We start from the raw sequence: 6644 nt of genomic DNA on the forward strand, positions 1-6644 counted from the left end.
CAGATGACGAAGCTGGCGTGGCGACGCTTTGTCCGGGCGTTGACGAAATTCGTATGTCAGCGATTTGTGGTGAGTGACGAGAACGAAGTGCCTGCCTTCGAGCATGTGTCTGAATTTTTTTTTTATAGAAGCGTATGCTGAGTACAATTAACAGTCGTAAGTAGACCAGTTCTCCTATGAAGGAGACAGCCGAAGGTTACGATTGATCGTTCGCCTCTTGTTCCAGCGAACCGCGTGGAAGATCGTTCGGTGGGGCGGCTAACACAAGGCATGGTTGCGCCTTCAATGACGATGGAAATTGATGATGCCTAAAAAACGCCGCATTTCACGAATTGTCACCGGTCATGGATAATTAACTATTGCGTCTATCCTGTCTTCTGGCGGCCAAATTCTCTGCGTGAGCTTCTGAAGCTCCAAAGACACATTCAGAAGGTTGACAGGAAGTCCATGTGAACAAAGGCACGTGAGTACGTGATGTAGATGTTCTAGATGCTTGGATTCGGAGCTGCACATATTTAATACATCATCAATGTACACATAACAGAAGTACAGGTCTCTCGTCACTTCACCCATGAAACGCTGCAATGTTTGTATGGTATTACACAACCCGAATAGCATTATTGTAAACTCGAAGAGGCCGAATGGGAAGAGGGGGGAGGGGGAGGGGTGACAGCGGTTTTAGCCATATCTTCTGTGGTTAGTGGTACCTGATAATATGCGCGCACCAAGACCAAGGTGAAAAAGACTCTGTTGCCGTAGATGTTAATCGTGAAGTCCTCAATGTGTAGTACCGGATAAAAATTCGGCATTGCCCTTGCATTTAGCTGACGATAAGCAGCGCACGGACGCCACCCATTGGGCTTTATAGGCACAACATGTAGCGGCGACACCCAGCTGCTACATGACGGTCTGCAGATGCCCTGATCAAACATGTAAGAGCATTTTTTCTTAGCTATTCTCAGCTTCTCAAGTGTCAAGCGGCGTGGACGTGCATGAACCAGCGGTACGGGAGTTGTGAGGATGTAGTGAACTGTCGATTGGAGTACGGGTGCTGGGGTCTGTAGCTGTCGGTTGATCTCTTGGAACTGCTTAAGAAGTTCAACATAGGACGAGTCGCGTGTGATCATTCGAACAGCTGAGCTGTACCATCTACACAACGTACACTAACTACATCGATTGGCCAAGTTGGTGGTGGTATTGAGTAGTCAACGATGTCCGAGGTCGGGTAGCACATCATAAAATGGATGGATGGATGGATGGAGAGGGTTGTATGGGCGCACGACGCCAAGGTCTTCAGCGCCCGCTCAGTAACAGATTGAGACGCGTGTCAAGAAAAGACTCAGAACAGTAAGATAAACCAGAACGTAAAACACAGGTAACAAGGTTGGAAAAATATGTGCCTACCCACACCGAAACGTGGGTCGAAGCATGCCGTCGGCTGTAAAACATTGTAACCTCCCCGTGAAAATATGTCAATAATAAATGTAAATGGAAATGTAGGCATATATCGTTAAATTGAAATGAAGCCAAGCGTAAACGTCCCACAAAATTAAACAATAATAATTGATCATAAACCCACACAATAATATTGATTAAATAAAGAACCATATGGGAAATGTAACTTCCTAACAGAAATAATAATGTCTGGTAAATTTTTTAAGGGCAGCATCGCTGACCTTCGGCCCTGTGAAATAATTAAACCTGATAAATTCTTACCTCAGTAAAACTGCATCTATATCTGCTCTTAATCAAAAAATTTCCGGCACAGCTCCGTGCAATGCTGGCCCATATTTAATTTTGATTCTTGGAGGGAATGCATAGGAAATATTATTTAACTTGAAATGAATCTTTTTCTTTAAAACAGTTACTTATAGAAAAATTATTATTGGGGCATTTTTTTAACAAATTAATTATAATTAACACACGTTATTAGCTGAGCGCAATGCTGCTTCATTACCTTCTACAATAATACACATCGTCCACCACAATCCTGACCAGATTCGGAAGAACAGCACGCCGTCGACGCATGCCGACGCCCGCTCAGTACAACCGTCCACTCGCTGCCCCTACTGCCGACTGACTACTACTACAGACAGAGTGCAACTCGCAACTGTTCCTGCCGACTCGGTACACGCAACTGTACCAGACTGCTACTACTCTCCAACTGTCTACTCTCTCTGCCCACATCGCCACACACAACTAAACTCTCGCGCGGTCAAGCGCAGACTAGCAACGATAAATAACTCTCTGGTCAGAGATTCTGTCATGCCTCACCATCGCTGGTAATGAATACATACGTGTTTCATAACCCTCCACTGGGGGGGCAAAAATTTGGCAGCGATGGTGAGTCATTTGGACTTGCCATGAGCAACAAATTTTTTTTAACTAATTAACTTTACAATTACAGAATATATATAGATATATATATGTGTAGAACATGAAGTAAATATAGTGCACATGCACTGAGTACAGAACATATCAGGCAAAGACAAAATATGTACAATGAGTGCAAAACATATTCACAAATGGCAAAAGTGCACACGCACAGTAGTACAGAGCATATCAGGCAAAGACAAAATATATACAATGAGTACAAAACATATTCACAAATGGCAAAAGTGCACACGCACAGTAGTACAGAACATATCAGCAAATCACAAAAAATGTATATGCAATGAGTAGAAAACATGTTTACAAAATGACAAAAGTGCACATGTGCTGTAGTTCAGAACATATCAGCAAATCATAAAATGTATAGGCCATGAATACAAATCATGATAACAAAATGATTTTTAATATGTTACAAGAACTAGGATAGGAAAGGGAAGGACTGCGTCATGGTTGTAGCACTTTAGGTTGCACGCAGCTGCACTGAAAGTCCATATCTTTCCACAGCAGCACAACACCAAGTGAGGGAATCTAAAGTTCTTTTCCCAGAAGTATTAATCAGCGTAGCCAAGACACTGAAATGCCGTAGTAATATTCCATGTTATCCTTTTGGTAGTACATTCGGTACACCAAACAGTGGGACCATAATAGCATCTCATCGCTCATTGTGGTGGACAGCATGTCGTGTCAACACCACGTTCTTGTCTGTTACAGCAACGTAGAATTAGTGCAAAAACCAAATATAGTGCTCCATGATCATGAGGATATACAGGACAAACGGATATTGCAGTAATTCCAGGTAATTAGGTTGGAAGGTGAAGGACATTAAGTCACATACTAGTCTTCATTGAGAATTACACTAGTAATGGGTGGCACTCATTGCCCAGTCATTGAACATTTCTGTACCATGTACGTAGTATTATAGAATAATGTTCATGAGTAACTTTACAGAGAACATTGGCACTCATTGCCTAATTACAAACCATCAGAAGTCATTTACAGAGAACATTGGCACTCATTGCCTAATTACAAACCATCAGAAGTCATTTACAGAGAACATTGGCACTCATTGCCTAATTACCATCAGAAATCATTTACAGAGAACATTATCACTCATTGCCTAATTACAAACCATCAGAAGTCATTTACAGAGAACATTGGCATTCATTGCCTAATTACAAACCATCAGAAGTCATTTACAGAGAACTTTGGCACTCATTGCCTAATTACAAACCATCAGAAGTCATTTACAGAGAACATTGGCACTCATTGCCTAATTACAAACCATCAGAAGTCATCATTGAAAATGAGTTAATAAATGGCATAATTAATTTAATTATAGTAAACATTGTCCTCATAGTTCATCTTATTACATTAATCAGTGGCATTCATGTGCCAGTTACAAAGCATTTTTTTGTGCTAGCAATGCATTGCGTTGGGTTCGATAATTAATAACAATATTTGCTTTTGAGTTAAGCGCAGCTAAAACTTGCCTCTGCCTGCGCGAACCAGAGTACTGGGTTGTCGGGCCAGAACGGCGGCAAACGGACTGCAATCCTGGAGACGGCCTGCTGTTCGGTCATTATGTGCTCGTTACTTGCGTAGCTCACGACTGCTTCTTCTTAATCACGTCGGTCTCTGCTTGTATCACGTCGGTCTCTGCTTGAATCACGTCGGGGTCACCACTTGTCGGGTACAGCTAAACTGGTGGCTGTCCGACTTTTGCTTGACGTGATTCGGAAGAATGAAGACCTTCAGTTGAGTAATAATAACTTTATTGCGGCGCGTATCTGACGACGCCCGGCATGTGTGGACAGTTCGGGGCTATAAAATTTTGCTTCCGATCTATACAGAGGATCCTCAATCCTCGGGAACTTCTGTAGTTAGGAGAGAAAATAGTATCCGTCCACACAAGTCAGGAGACAAGGAACTACTACCTAACTCTAAAAAACAAGGAATAATAATCATAAGAAACAGAACGTATATAAAAGTTATAAAACACAGCGCCTCTAGAGGCTGGGCGCGGAACTACACAGCGTCGCTACATCACTGTACTGACACACGCGCACAGCACACACACACACACTGGCGAGCTTGAATTAGCGCGCGGCAGCGTCGCTACAATCCTGTACCTCGACAGTCATGTCTTCATAGAGTTCGGCTACGACGTAACTGTATTTGGTTTCGTATGCTGTGATACTGGCGAGGACGTACTGGCCTTCTAGATTCGCGAACCATTAAGACGGAGCTCTGCTGCCAAAAGGTGGTCATTTGACAACGACTCGATTGACTGAATCGTTCGAGGACACGTCGATCGATGGTGCGGGTCCGATATTGCTATATTGCTCTACACAGACATCGCGTCGGGTGAAATACACGGTAAATCGGATCTTGACATTCGAAAGACGTCAGCTGTGTAGTAAACGGTTGGTTTGCTCTTGATATTCGGTATGACGCGGAACGTTTACAACGTTAGTTGCCGTCGGACAACACGTCGGGATCACCAAAAATGTTGCGACAAGTATGAAATTAACTTTGAAGCAACATTTACTGTCTGGCATGTTTACATAAAACAATCTGAGAATACTCTATATACCTCAAAATTCAACAACGGCATAAATACATAAAACAAAGAATAAACACAAAGTCAAAGATATTACCTCTAAATGTAATCACTGTACAACTTGGGGACTTCTACGCCTTAGTGCACTACGTTGTGCAAGCACTAAGCAACTACTACAAGCTATATAATTTTACGGACCAGAAGCAACATCAAGGAATTGCTATTCACATTCGTAATATCTATGGAATGCGCTCACTGTCCTCCATAAAAACACAACCCTTTATTCTATTGTTTTGCGGATGGAAAGTGTTCACAGCTGCAACGGAAACACAATGGCTGAACAAATGATTTAACGCAGTTTGTGGTTCCACCACAGACTATGCTTTGTTCCTCTTGCTAGGTATGTTGTTTGTATCTCTGTAGATTCTGACGTAACAATGATTTTTGGAACAGTCTAAATTTGGCGCATTGTTTTAATCATGGAGGTATAATAGATTTCAAATTGTTTCGTTACTTTAATCTGCTTTCTAAACTCAGTTTATGAAGTCTTCTATACCTGTTGTAAATTTTAAGTTACTTCATAGTCTGATAATGCAATGTTGATAGTGAATAGTGCAGTATAACAATTTTATCGATTGTGAAAGAAACTGTAGATACTCATTTTACTAAGGTTTGAAGCTCCTGTAGATCGTGTGAAGCGATAAATGTCAAAAATCTTTTGTTTCCTTTCAGCACACTTTCGTTAATATAAATGTATGTGCTATCGCACCCAAGCATGTATAGATATTTAAAAAGAGATTGACGTCAACCGCATTAACCCTAATGGCGCTGGGTAAGTAGTTCTGCGTAAATAAGAAGTACACATTGGCCGTGGTAGGCAGCGACTTAGCTTTTTCATTTGTGTTTTTAATTTAGTGATGTCTGTAATAGAGTTATGCCTGTAAGTGTTTTGTTCCAATTGTTTGGAAATATTGTTTTCAGCATTTCTACGTAATGTTCAGAGGACTGTCTACGGCAAATATTGTGCAAAAATTTAATTACGTCATGAGTTAGGAATTTGATTAGTTAGTAGCAATACTTCTTTTAACGTCCAACTTATTATGATGTTCATCTGCTAGTTGTAAATAGGAAATGTACCTTTTGGTGGAATGGTTACAGTATCAAACTGTCAAATTCAAAACTGCCCTACAGTTTACACATGAAATGAAATGTCGTGTGGCTAAGGCCTCCCGTCGGGTAGACCGTTCGCCTGGTGTAGGTCTTTCGATTTGACGCCACTTCGGCGACCTGCGCGTCGATGGGGATGAAATGATGATGATTAGGACAACACAACACCCAGTGCCTGAGCGGAGAAAATCTCCGACCCAGCCGGGAATCGAACCTGGGACCTTAGGATTGACATTCCGTCACGCTGACCACTCAGCTACCGGGGCCGGACAGTTTACATATGAACGTACGTTTGTTTTCACAGATCTATTTAGAACGTTGAACGACATTCTCATTTGTTGTTGTGGTTTTCAGTCCTGAGACTGGTTTGATGCAGCTCTCCATGCTACTCTGTCCTGTGCAAGCTTCTTCATTTCCCACTACCTACTGCAACCTACATCCTTCTGAATCTGCTTAGTGTATTGATCTCTTGGTCTCCCTCTACGATTTTTACCCTCCACGCTGCCCTCCAATGCTAAATTTGTGA

Source organism: Schistocerca nitens, chromosome 1, assembly GCF_023898315.1.
Source record: "Schistocerca nitens isolate TAMUIC-IGC-003100 chromosome 1, iqSchNite1.1, whole genome shotgun sequence".
NCBI classification, from domain to species: domain Eukaryota; kingdom Metazoa; phylum Arthropoda; class Insecta; order Orthoptera; family Acrididae; genus Schistocerca; species Schistocerca nitens.